This window comes from Anastrepha obliqua, chromosome 2 (assembly GCF_027943255.1).
Source record: "Anastrepha obliqua isolate idAnaObli1 chromosome 2, idAnaObli1_1.0, whole genome shotgun sequence".
NCBI classification, from domain to species: Eukaryota; Metazoa; Arthropoda; class Insecta; order Diptera; family Tephritidae; genus Anastrepha; species Anastrepha obliqua.
The window spans coordinates 129,273,703-129,286,964 of record NC_072893.1 but is presented as its reverse complement, the minus strand read 5'-3'; the positions used below and the strand labels follow the sequence as shown (position 1 = coordinate 129,286,964).

General features: G+C 39.9%; 1 protein-coding gene across 1 annotated transcript in view; it reads left to right on the top strand.

Annotated features, from left to right (window-relative positions):
* The window catches only part of LOC129239651 (titin homolog), a 93,194-nt gene that overhangs the window by 48,852 nt on the left and 31,080 nt on the right, over positions 1-13,262 (top strand). The window lies entirely within an intron of this gene.

The following is a 13,262-nucleotide window of genomic DNA, read 5'->3' as shown; positions in this document are numbered from 1 at the left end:
CATGGCCTCGGGCTTATCAAAATTTTCGCACCTATATATGAATAAGTCAAAAAGCGCATAAACTGGTGACTCAGCTCAAGAGACGAGAAGTGCTTCCGGTGGGGCATTTGTGTGCCACTGGACAAATGGACCAATAGTATGTATATAATAACGGAAGCTTCACTATTTTATGGACTGTAGTAGCATACTTGTTCGGGATGGAGAGTGCGACCAGTCGGAGCTGCTAATAACTTGGTTTCATAATCATGTTTTCTCCATGCATCTCGGTCCATAGCCATACTACGGTAGTTGGTCGCTCCTCCTATGCTTCTCAGGTCGTCCTCAACGTTGTCTAACTATGTTTTCCATGGCCGCCCTCTTCGATTTTCTCCATACATGCGTCCATCCAAAAGTGGTCTACTGCTGACTTAATAACTCCCTAAAAGTATGAAAAGTTGACAGGGCCCACCGAGTCATCGAGCTTAAATAAATAAATTAATTCACCTACGAACTCTAGAGCTAACTGGGTACTCCATCTTTCACTGCCCGCGATAAGTTATCGTCCCGGCCTGTTAAAGACTCGGATGTCAAACACTGCCTGATAAATGCGCTAAAGATGACAATTCCATATTAGATGCAGCTTTTTATGTTGGGAAACAGTGTTGACTATTCACGTTTCTTTTAAATGCTGGTTTTATTGTGAGCTAAAGGAGCAAAGAAGTAGGCTGGTTTATTTTTATAAGCAGTCTGATGGTATACAATTTTTGTTGCGTTAGGTTCTGCGCTATGATTATTTTCTTTTTTCTCATTTTCTACGAAAGCTAATAATACGCACGCCGCCAAGTAAACCAATAATGAGATGAGCTCAAACAGCAACAAATAAGTGCTAGCAACAACATAAATGGCACCTAAAAGCAATCAGCCTGGCGGCTCTGGGTTGCAAGTGGCAGCAGCGGCAGGTGGTCAATTGGCAGTGGGCAGTCTCGAAGCAAAGGGCACTAAGGCAACAGCAAACAACCTGTGCGCTAAGCAAACTACGAAACTGAAGCCACAATAATAACAACACAAGCTGAAAAAAGATCTAAACAACAACATAGTTGCCGCCGCCGGTGCGGCCAATGTTTTGTAGACACCTTTTCGTCGTTTGTTTGTTTACTTGTTTGTATCCTGTGAGTTTTGATTGCCACCGCCGCCACTTTTTCACCTGGCGCTTGTTTTTCGTTCTTCTTTTGTTGTTAGACATGTTTTCATGCCACCTTGTTACTGCTGTTATTGTTGTAAATCATCAACATGCGACGTAGGTAGGCAATCAGGCAGCCAAGCTGTCACTCACTCACTCACTCATTCGCTCGGGCAACAGCAGTCCATCAGCAGCGTGCACAAGGCACTCTCGGAAGCGTCGGGTTTGGGGCGTTTGCGTTCCAAGTGCGGCTTGTGAGCCTATTAATTTTGATGTTTATGATTAAATACCCATGTCTCGTGTCTGTTCTGCATTTGTTTGCCGCACGTCCAGGCGCGAAATGGGCAGACAGTCAGCAAGCAATCCTGCACATTGCAGGCAAGCGTCCAGCCAATTGACTTTGATTTCTACATGCCACCGCGTTTCATGTTTGTGGCATAAACACTGACAGCCAACATGTGATTTGTTGACTAGAGCGGGAGGACGAGTGGACAAGTGAATGCCACGCAATGACTGCTGGTAGCTGCTACCTTTCCGCAGTACGCATTCGTGCGTATTATATTTGCTGCATTTTTTTCTCTACATTTAATCGGATTCATTTCTCAAAGCCTTATAAGCAATCCAAAAGGCAAGGACCTTAAAATGACCATTATAAATTCACAGTTTTTTTGATTGCTGTTGTTGTTAGTTTTTTATGCCCACAGCCAATTTTCACAATTTTCAACAAATCATTAACACGTAAAGCCGCGATAAACTTATAATTATGCGCAATTAAAAATACGGAAGGCACAGGCAAAAGGTGAGCTGTCATAGCTGGGATCGAAGGGTGTCGAACGCGGCTGTGAAGACAGTTTGTGCTTACCGGAGTGGACAGGTAGATGGAGAGTGCCTTGTTAGACACAAGTTAAAAGCTGATAGTTTATTCTCAGATTTGCCTGAAAGGGGGCAGAAGAAGACTGTTGCGCTTTGTTCAGATGTCAACTGAATTGATGATGAGGTTGCTAGTTTTTCAAAGAAAGTACAACCAAAGAAGGCTTCGAAGAGAGAAAAGCAGAAATTTACACAATCGAATCCATACTATAGCTGAAGAAGACAGAAGGTGATGAATAAAAGCGTAACCATCAGGGGAATGAGTCTCCGCCTTGGGTCTGGCAAAAAAAGCTTGCCCTAAAAATATCCTACCCCTCCGCCTACCCTCTTCGTGGCGACTTTTATGCTCTTTACTGTACAGCAATTTATGTACAGCTAAATATTTAGCGAGTGAGAGAGAGGCGCGTGCTGCGCCTGTCACCAGCGCTGATTCGTATCTATGCAACACTCAAATATCCATTACTTCATTAATCTTACAAGTTATTCCACTAAAATGTGACATATACATAAGTAAATTTGTGCGCATTAGCAATCGCATATGGCCAGATTATGAATTTGATTAAACGAAACGAAAAATATATCATTTATTCTAATATTTACTTAGCTGACGTTTTGAAGAAAATCCAATTAACCTAAATGCTTCTGACACTATCAACCGCGTAATGCCGTTAATAAATTCATAAAATTCACCCGTCACGCATAGCGGCAAACGAAAAAAAAAATTAAAATAACTTGCCGCTTAAAGCGGGCCTTGGCGCAGCCGAATGAGCTGAGCGTGCGGTGGGTGCTGCGGCTTTTGACGCTAATCGCTACAGCTTCTGTAGGCGTCAAATAAAAACAAGCAAGCTTTGGCAAGTAGTCAGTCAGCAAGTTCGATGATTTTAAGCGTGTAAAAGACTGTCATTGGTTGAGACTAATTCAACAGTTAATTTCTGTTTTTTTTTTTTTTTGCAATGGAGACCGTTGAAGTGTTGATTTTTAAAGTCGATTTGTTGTGGTTGGCACGGGAATGTATAGGGTTTCAATGCACGATGGAGAGAATGAGAAGTTGGCGCCGATGGTGGTACCGCTACTTTGTTCTCAGTAAGTTCGACAGAGTCGCGCTGTGTCGACATCTTCTTCTTCTTGCTTGGCGCAATAACCGCTTCATTTGTGCAATTTTTCGTGCGTTGTTTGTGTAATTTCTTCTTCTTGCATTCTTGTGTCGGCTCTCTGATGGGGCAATCTTGCATTCTATGATTGATTCCTATGAGGCGATGAAAATTTATTGTTATTTTATTTATTTTATTGTTATTTTCTGAATATTAAAATTTGTAAATTTTATTCCCTTAATATGATTTTTTTGATTACTTATTGAATTTTTTAGTAAGTTAAATTTTAAATTTTTTTTCTTTCATTTTAAAGGTTTAATTTTAACTTCACTTTTTATTAAAAATTTCATAAAGCTTAGGTTTTTTTTTATTTTTAATACTTTTTTAAATTTTTATTTTTGTGTTTATACAAATATTTATATCTTCCGTTTTATATTTTTATAAATTGATGATGTTTAATCACGAATTCACATTTTAACTTGCATTCAAAGTTTAAATTTTATTAGTTTAGGTAAAATTGGATACATTTTAGTGCTAATATTTGTGGTTTTTATAAGAAATTAAATTTTTTTATATTGTAAATTTGTAATTGTATTGTACAATTTCACGTAGTTTTTATATAAAAATATTTACACATTTTATTTTTTTTTGTGTCATGGTTTTTATAAAAAACTAAAATTTTTTTATTTGCAATTTTAATTTTATTTTTATTTTTTTATAAATATATTTGCGCATTTTTTTCTTTTGAAGTCATCGTTAGTTTCTCAATTCTCCACTTCAATTTTGTTTTAATTTGCATATTTTATTAATTTATTAGGGTTTGTAGCGGCGAAAAAAAATTATAGTTTTTGGGCTCCTTTTTGGGCTCTGCGCATATTTCAACAATAAAAAATAATTTTTTTTTAATTTTTAATTTAACAGTGTCTTATTTAAGGTTTTAGAGAAGCCAAATTTTAAGCAAAGAAACATTTTTGCAAGTTTTTTTCATTTCAAAATGTCGTTTTCGAGGTTTTAAGAGGGCAACAAATAAATCTTCATATAAAATAAAATCTAAGAGAGTGAAACACATCAAAATATTTACAAAGTTTATGCAAACTTGTGGCACCAACACACAGCAGTGCTGCCAGCAAGACAGCTGTCGCCCGCCCCGTCGCTTTGGTTTTAACCTAATCAAGCGCATTCAGCGCGCGTAAGCCAAGTTAAGCTTATTAAGTTGCGTTAAGACATTTTAAAAGGCACAAAAAAATAAAGAGAATTCCGAAAATACAAAGTATGTATATGCGCGTAGGCCAAGTACAAACAGAAAAAGCTCAAAATATAATAAAAATAAAGTAGCAAAAAACGCAACCCAGCGTGGGACTTCTTTTCCCGTCTTTTGGCCGCTTGCAGTTCAATATAATATTAAAATATGTATGTATTTTCAAATAAAGTGTCGAAAAAATTTGTATAAATGGAAATAAATAAAAAGCACAGCTAGCGCGTAAATCGAAAAATTATACAAAAATAAGAAATAGGCAGCGAACAATGCGTTTACGAAACAGAAAACAAAAAAACGAAAAAATTAAGTTTCGAAGCCTAATGGCTGCCTGTAGTCTCAGCGGTGCTTTCTGCATGTTTTGTTTGTGGAGTTCCGACAAAAAAAGTTTCGAAATACCAACAACGATGGATGTAGCTAATGAATCGCTAAACAGCCACAACTAAGCCGATGACAAAAAAAAAAACAAAACACAAAACATTTAAATAATCGCTTTGATGTTATTTCATCTATTGTAATGCTTGTGAGCTTCGGATCCGCTTGCGCGGCGATCGATTACGCGTGCGCGCACGCATTTAGGCTTAATTAACTCAACGATGTCGGTGTAGCTTACGTGTGTTAACGAGTCAACACCACCGTCTGCTTCAACTGCTTCTTTTTTGTTAACTCTAAACCCAACTACAATGCATGACAACTTCAGCATTTTGTAGGTGATGCGCCGACGCCGCCGCCTTGTTCGCTATAATTATGTTATGCGACGGTTCATCATGTCTTGATACAAATCACTGGGCGTTCAGCAAACTACATACATTTACGAGTACATTCCGAGTGGCAAAACCTTAAGAATACTTGCGTGTTGTAATATTTAATACATAAAACTAGACAGCATAAACGTTGAAGAATGCTGTGTGGCACGTTTGTTGGCCAAGGTTGTTTAGCAGCTGCCACAGAGGCGTGAAAAAATTTCCCGCATCACTGCATCGGCCAACTGCGGCCGACCCACGTTCAACGGCAGATAGTTTCCGAACACGGCAAACGAGTGAATAAACGAATGTACATAGTGCCACGAAGAAGGTTTAGTTGGTGGTCTCTGCGCGCTGGGTTGCATGTTAACAAACACAGGCGTATGATTGAAGAGCAAGTGCGGCAATACGCATGGCAAATGCCGGGTATTCAGATATTGGAGTTAGCTGTATACAAAAGGAGCCGCCGCAGCTTGCTGCTTATGTCGATTTGAGTAAAATTTTATTGAGCTTTTCAAGCTAAATGCGTCTGAATTGCAATGAAGATGCATTGGAATCTTCGAAAATTGTCTCGCTTTCACTGCTCAGAGCATTTCTGGGCGAAAAAATGTCTTCCGAGAAAAGTGAAAAACCCTAAAATAATGCTTAGATTAGGTTAAGATTAGGTGATTCAAGGAAATGAATGGGTTGAGTGAGGGCATGTAGAGAGTGAGAAACCGTCGTGATAATACTAAAAAGTAGAGGGGGAAAGAAAATGCACAGTAGATAAGTAGGTAGTGAAATGGTTGAAATACCAGTCTGGCACTCCCCAAGTAGCACTGAAGCGTCGTTTTGATACCATTTTGAGCCCTCCAACAGGCAGATATCAACAGTCAATCATTGCTGTTGATATAGTGAAGAAAATTGAAGGGATTTAGGCTGGAGCACTGCCCCAGGCTGTCGAAGAAAGCAGTACCCAGTAGTCGTCAGGCTGCCAAATCCGGACATTTACAGAGAAAATGCTCAACAGTCTCCTTCTCTGAAAGGTGCCTACAGCTTTTGCAATGGGGATTAAAGGTAAACTTGCTGCTTTTCTGCGTGTATGTGGATCGTCCAATGACCAATAAGCAAAGCTACGAGTTTGGGAATTGAATGGCGTCTGCGTCCTGCATCTATTGTACTGAGGCCAAAGGGTTTTCGAAATAGCACATGAAAGAATGGAGCTCCATTTGTTCTGTGCTTTTCTGAGAAATAAGTTGTGCACTTCCCCTTTAACAGCTTTCAGGGGGATGCCGATGGTCTGTTGAAACTAATTCATTCGACCCCTTCGTGACAAGCTCAGCGTAATTTCATTTCCCTTTGCCGCACGTCGAGCACAATTGGCACTTGGAATAATCCGCGAAGATTCTTAGCGAGCGTTTCGGCTTGATTAGCCTTAGTAGCCTTCTCATACGCCTTCGATCTACTACAGAGCCGAAGGAGTTCGTAACATTACGCAATGTGGATTAGCACAGTCTTTCCTGAGCTGACCTAAGGCTCAACAGTCTAAGTCGTGTATCTTCTTTAACTACTTATGGGGTTTTTTGTAGTTTCGTTATGCCTCCTTTTAGCTCGAAATCTGTTTGATGCATATTTATCACCGAATTTCGACAATCCATTTCAGTTGATCAAGTAAGTTTGTGTGCCTGGTTTGACTGTCAAACTTCACGAATCCTGTTGTCTGCGAAGTGAAGTTTCCTGCGCCTGTTAGGAGCACTTCCATGGTCTTAAATATCATTTCGTGGCAGATCACTTCAGGTGAGCCAAGTTGGGCTACTATTCTTTCTACTTCAGCACTCATGGAGCTTTCATTCCCATTAGTGGGTAGCAAAAAAACTACGGTATTCTCGGTTGTGAAATATGTCGAATAGTACTTTAAAGTAAAATGCTACATTATCCTTTGACGCTGCCTAGCAACTTTTCCTTTAAAGTTAAATGAGATGCATTCTTAGTAATCAGAAAATAGTTCACAACCTGTATAGTAATTTTCCCAAGTAAACTTCCATAAAGAAGCAACGAAATTAGAGGCTAAACTGCTGGCTTTGGCTGTGTTGTAAGCCAACTAATAATGCAAAGTCTGCACTTTTTGCTTTAAAAAGTGATTTTCTATAGTATTGAAGCACCCCATTGACACTACATCAAGTATGTGTGTGTTTGTGTCTTTTGTTTGTGTCTTTCCGCCGTCGTCTGGTACTTTTACACTGCTGCGATTATATTTTATTTAAATGATGATACCAAAGAACGGTTCGAGCGAGGTACTATTGATTTAACAGCAACAACACTTGCACGCAAATTCCACCGTGAGCATGACTTGACGTTCATAATCCCTCTAACCCTCAACAAAACCATAATCCACTGCCCCATCCCTGTATACAAGACTAAACGTTTCCGCACCCGTTGACAACTGACGTCTGTCGGAAGCGAGTGGAGAGCGTTAGGAGAGTGAAAACAAAAATCAATAATCCTTCAACAATGCGAAAACATACGTTCCAACTTCACTTTGGCTTGTGTAAACACTGCATAATGACATATTTCAGACTGGGTTTAGTATACGCCATGCATATTGGTGTGTATTTGTATGGGTGTGTGTGTGTTATCTTGGCAGCTTTGCACTCGAAAGTGTAGCCAAAAGTATGACAAGGCTTTTGCTGTTTGTGGTGAGAGTTTAGTCAGCCCAGTACCATACGCCAACAAGTGTACTGTGAAAAAAGGGGTTGCATGTCCTTGAACTTAACGATTGATGACTGTCATTTAAATGTAATATTGTGAACGACAAAAACTTTAAGCTTTAAAGTAAATTAGAAATATTTGTGCAGTAAAGCAATCAGGAAAGTACGCGAAGACGCGACTTAGCAAAAATTTATAAAATCATAATTCATTTATAACTTCAAAATGAGTCTGCACAGAAATCAATACATTTGCGCAATTTTTCCTAGGCATGCCTTTGCACGCCTGTTTACGACTATCTTTCTTACAGTCCATTGTCGCAACAGCCCATTGCCACCACAGCTGTCCTGCTACTTGCTGATAACGTATTTCGCTGTCATTGTTCGTTTGTCTGCCCACGCACTCATACAACTGCACACATTTCTTCAATGCTTATCAGCGGCCTCGATCTTCACATAACTTTCCTGTCGTCTTTCCCTAATCAAGCCTCAAATTCTCACAAATTTTCCGGCCTTCTTTCTTCCTTTCACTTCTCCTTACCGCAAAGAACTTCCTCTTATTTGAATTACTTTCTTGTGCATAGATGGGTAGGAATGTTGTTGTTGTTTTCTGTCACTTTTGACATTCTAATCAAGTCGACTTAAGCCGCGCGGCAAAGTGAACAAACTACGTGGCTGGCGAACGCGCTCGACAATCAGTTGGCAGCAGTAACAGCAAAATGTTAATTTCACCCTTAAACCACTTGTGCTGCGTGTGGCCCTACGGCAGCAGAAGATGTCATTTTCGTTTCGTTTTCTTCTTCATTACACTTTAGCATGGAAATTGTATACTCTATCAGCATTAAAATCAACAACAGCATCAACCACCATTGACTCGGCGCCTGTTTCGCAGATAGTTGGCAATGCTTTTTTTGATTATCTTTTTCATTAGCACTAAATGTTATTACCAACAACGCTTTTATCAACATACGCATCAGCATCAACAAAAACATCATCATGACGATGGCGATCAATATTATTGCTTGCGATTCAGGCTTTTAGCTTCAACGTCGACGTCAGCACTCATGGCTCATTTGCCAGTGACCTCTGAGTACTGACGTTTGCCACTCGCGTTGGCCATACTCGAAGTGTCAGTTGTGCAATGTAGTTCACATTACTTTGCTGCACGCTCATTTGACGTCCCTTCTAAGCGGGTGATTTGCGTTTCTTTGTGTTTCATTTTAGAGCTTTACATTTCATTTAGTTGGCGGCTTGCGCCATTGCTACTTTTCAGCAACGCCAGAAACTCGCTCATATTACGCACTCCACACTTGGTATTCTAATGGTTGCAGGACCACGTCCAGCGTTATTTCGCCTGAGTTAACAAAATGCCCTTAAAATGAATTCGTTTAATGTAAGAAACTTGGAAAGAGATTTTTTGTTTTCCCCTTCTTTCCCCACAGTAAAATGTTCTTCCATCAGCTTTAAAATGCGCGCTTCCCCTAAGCTAACGTTCGTAAATATGACAGTGGCTGTGTGTGTGCTTGGCCTCGCGGGCGTGTTTGTCTAATGAAATCATGACGTTAACGTTGTAGGTCTCGTTTGAAGGAATAAATGAATGAATGGCGGCCATTGAGTGAAGTGTGAATGGGCTGTGGATGTAAAGGTATATGTATGATAATTACAGCGTTGATGCCGATGACGTCGTTTACAAAGTTACTTAATTAGCACGTTAATGCTGGTGATGTGAGCATAGAAGAAATCCAGGAATCCATTTTTATATACTTATATTTTTTTTTTTTTTGTTTTTAATGAGTGTTAAGATTTTTCCATTAAAGGTTGTTGGATTCATATTTTGGTATAACATAATAATTTGATTTTCGTCCCTTTGCTCCTTAATGGATTAATAAAATTAATGCATATACATATATATTAATTTGATTATTAACTGGTTTACAGCAATGATTTCGAAGCATTACTATTTTGTCGTGCCAGCGGCCACCATAGCCGAGTGAATTTAAACGTGATTACCATTCAGTTACCCTTAGTATGAAACGCACTAGCGTCTAATATTCAAAGAAGTTGTTCCGGTCATGAAAAAGCGGTTTTGGAGGCGTAAATTTTAGGTTCAAGTTTCAGTTATGTTTAAAGAAACTTTAATTTCCTAATGCAACATTTGTATGCCATTTTAGCGAATATTAGACTTTTTTCTCTTACAAAATCAATACGTTTCTTAGCTGAACTTTTCTTTTCGGTTTTTCAACACATCCGCTCCGCATTTGGTTCATATTTAAATTCCTTTAAGCCACTGCTGACTACCTCTCAGTGTTGCTTACTGTCTCGCCTCCTCTGCTGTTTGCCTGCCGTTGGCGAATCCATAAACACTAAGCGCAGTTGAATTTCTGTGAATCCCGTAGCGTTTAAGGCATCACTCGCAACCCGAGCTGTGTGAAGGGCCGTGTCATCTAGGACAAACAGCACTTATGTGCCGCGGGCATCTCCGGCCACTACTGTCACTTGGAGAAACAGGTGGGCGTCGTCTTCACAGCTCTTTCTTCCTTGTTGAATTAGCCGAGCTCATTTTTTTACAATTACATATAAAGAATATGAAGTTGCTTAGCGCCCAAGAGATTTTACATACATTTTTTTACTACAATATATTCTCTTTTCTAACAAATGGCAAGAGTTTCCAGTTTCCGTTGATATGATTTTGCGGCTAATTAAAAAAATAACTGTTAGTGAATGAAATTAAAAAGGTGTTATTACTCGTAATGAGTCACGCCATTCGTGTTATCGTAACGAAATTATAAATCATTACTAAATACCTCAGCCTTAGATCTTATCAGCCCTCCACGCTAAGTAATTTTAGATACATTTTTGAAACGCCAACATTAGTGCTTCCACTTTTCTGTCTTGAATCGGAATACTTACGACTTTAGATGCTTACGCGTCCAGAAAAAACGCAACTTGCATTTTATTGAAAATTTGCCGCAGAATTTGTAAAATTTCCACGTTTACAAGCTGCGTAACGAGATACACGAAATAACTTTTGTTGATTTCTTTTATTTTTGTTTTTGCATTTTTGCGATTCATTGAAATCTCATTGGAATTTTTAACCCGAAAAAGCGACAATCGCCGCGCATACCACCGACAACCGCGGCAGCATGTCTCAAAAATCGGCACAGGCCGTCGTTATGACACAGCAGAAGGTGTGCAAAATAAAAACGCGACAGCAGCCAGCCAGCCAGTCAGTTTTATGGCATAGTAAGCGGCAAAAGCGCGAAGCCGAAAATCGTATTAAACGTAACCAAACGATCAACGAACCAAAGAATTCGGCCGATTCAACCACTCAAGTGCTGCTGCTGGCAGTTTGCTCATCTGCGCACGGCTGTTATCGTCACCACTGCCGCTGTGCCAACAATCAAAAGGAATCACTATTAAAGCCGCTCAAATGCCACCGCAACAGTTGGCTCTTCATGCGATTGTCGGCTGCCAACCAACTAACAACCGCCGCTTGCCACCAACAAAGCGCGACAAAGCCACTGTGTGGTGTATAGGCTACCTTTCGCACCACTACCACCAGCACCACCGCCACCACATGTAGGTATAAGTAAGCACTTGACTCGTATGTCGGCAAGGTGTTCACTGCTGGCGGCGGCGGCTTTACGCGATCGTGGATCATTCATGCCATGTTCTTGGACCGCGTAATTTGATGTTGTTTTTATTATTGTTATTGTGTTACTTGTAGTTGTTTTGATTATTGCTGCTGTCATTGGTCGGACTCTCATTTTTTCCCACCTCTTTAACTCTTTAAAGTTTGCATGCTGCTTCTGGGTCTTGGTGTTATTTAGGTTTGTTTTGGTTTTTTATTTTTATTTCTTTTATTTTTTTCTGAAGTTTGTGAAGGAAGTTTTTCTCAGGCCGCTGGTGGTCACTGCCGGTAAAGCTAAACAGCCGGTGGCACTGCATGCGCCGTTGGCGACGACGGAAGCATTGCCAGCAATTCTGTTGGTATTGTTGCTGCTCTTGTCGCTCCATCTGTTGTTATTGTACTTGTAGCTGTTTCATTCATGTGCGTTTTGTAAGACTGTTGTCTTAGGTAGCACTTTTTAATGGCATATTTTCACTATTGTAGCCTTTTGGTTTGGAAATAAGCGTTAAAAGAAAACTAAAAATAAAAATAAATAAGCGCGTAAACTCACGCAAAACGTACGCTTCGGCCAGCAGCATAGCGCAACAGTCAATGAGAACATAAAGCATAGCAAAGCCAAGCTGTTTTGCGTACCTAAAAGGCACACTAGTTATTTGAAGCACGAATGCAGCAATGAAAATAAAATAACAACACTTGAAACAACAAACAGCCGTAATGAGTGCTTAATACGAAAGAGTGTCGGCATTTAAATGCAGCGTACACTTAACATTCTGCTTCCCCTTCGGCTCACTCAAGCATGCACACTGGAGGCTTATGTGTGGGAAAATTTTTCAACCTTCCATAGGTGTATGTATATGTATCGAAGTGTATAGTAGGCTTGCAGTGGAGGGTAATTGCACCGATTGAGCAGCTGCGTCAGTCTACCCCATCCACATGTCCGTCCATTCGCGACACCATTCGGCTTGTTGTTGCTTCGTATTGAAATCCATTAATACACATGTGCGGTAGGGAACATATAGTATGAACGCCTCTCAACTACTACCTGTAGAAGTACACACTTAGCGGCCTTCCCTTCGCTGTTGCTGGGTTGAGTGAGAATATTTTGTCAGAGAACAGCTTTAATAGCTTGCAGTTGTATTTTCAGTTAGTGTGACAAGTGTGAATTTTCAACCGTAGGCGCTAGCTAATTTCTATTAACTGGCAAGCTGGCGATAGATTAGGTTAGGTTTGGCAGCCGCATCGCACATAGAGACAACGACGCCACTTAGACCATATTGAACCATTTTGGCAAAGCTTAAAGGGTTGTTGATACCTAAAGTGTATAGAGTATCTATATTCGTTAAGAAGTAGGATATTAAATATCGGTTCCTGCTTGTGGCTAGAGCCGGGCATGTGCAAAAAAGGTGTTGAAATGTTTCCAACTCCTCCTCATTTCTGCAGCTACGACAGAAATCATGCGCGTATACGCCTAATCTCCTTGCATGATTTCCTATGAGACAATGTCCTGTGAGGGCCCCTACTACGGTCCTAATTTGAAGTCTACTTAATTTTATAATACTCTTGGACCGACGTAGATTTAGCCTTGGCCATGTTTGCCTAACAATTTCACTGGTGTTAACGCTAATCCTTCTTTGATCTTTGCCAGCTAGCGATAGTTCGATAAATAAATCGATAATTTCTTGCTTGACTTTTATATTTTTTCACACACTTCATACGTCATGCGCTTAGCATAATTTTTAAACATTTTATCAAATAAATGCTCAGCTTGAATATTTCAAATTCTACTGCATTTGCTTAGTTTACTATTCCCATACTGCCTCCAACTAGCA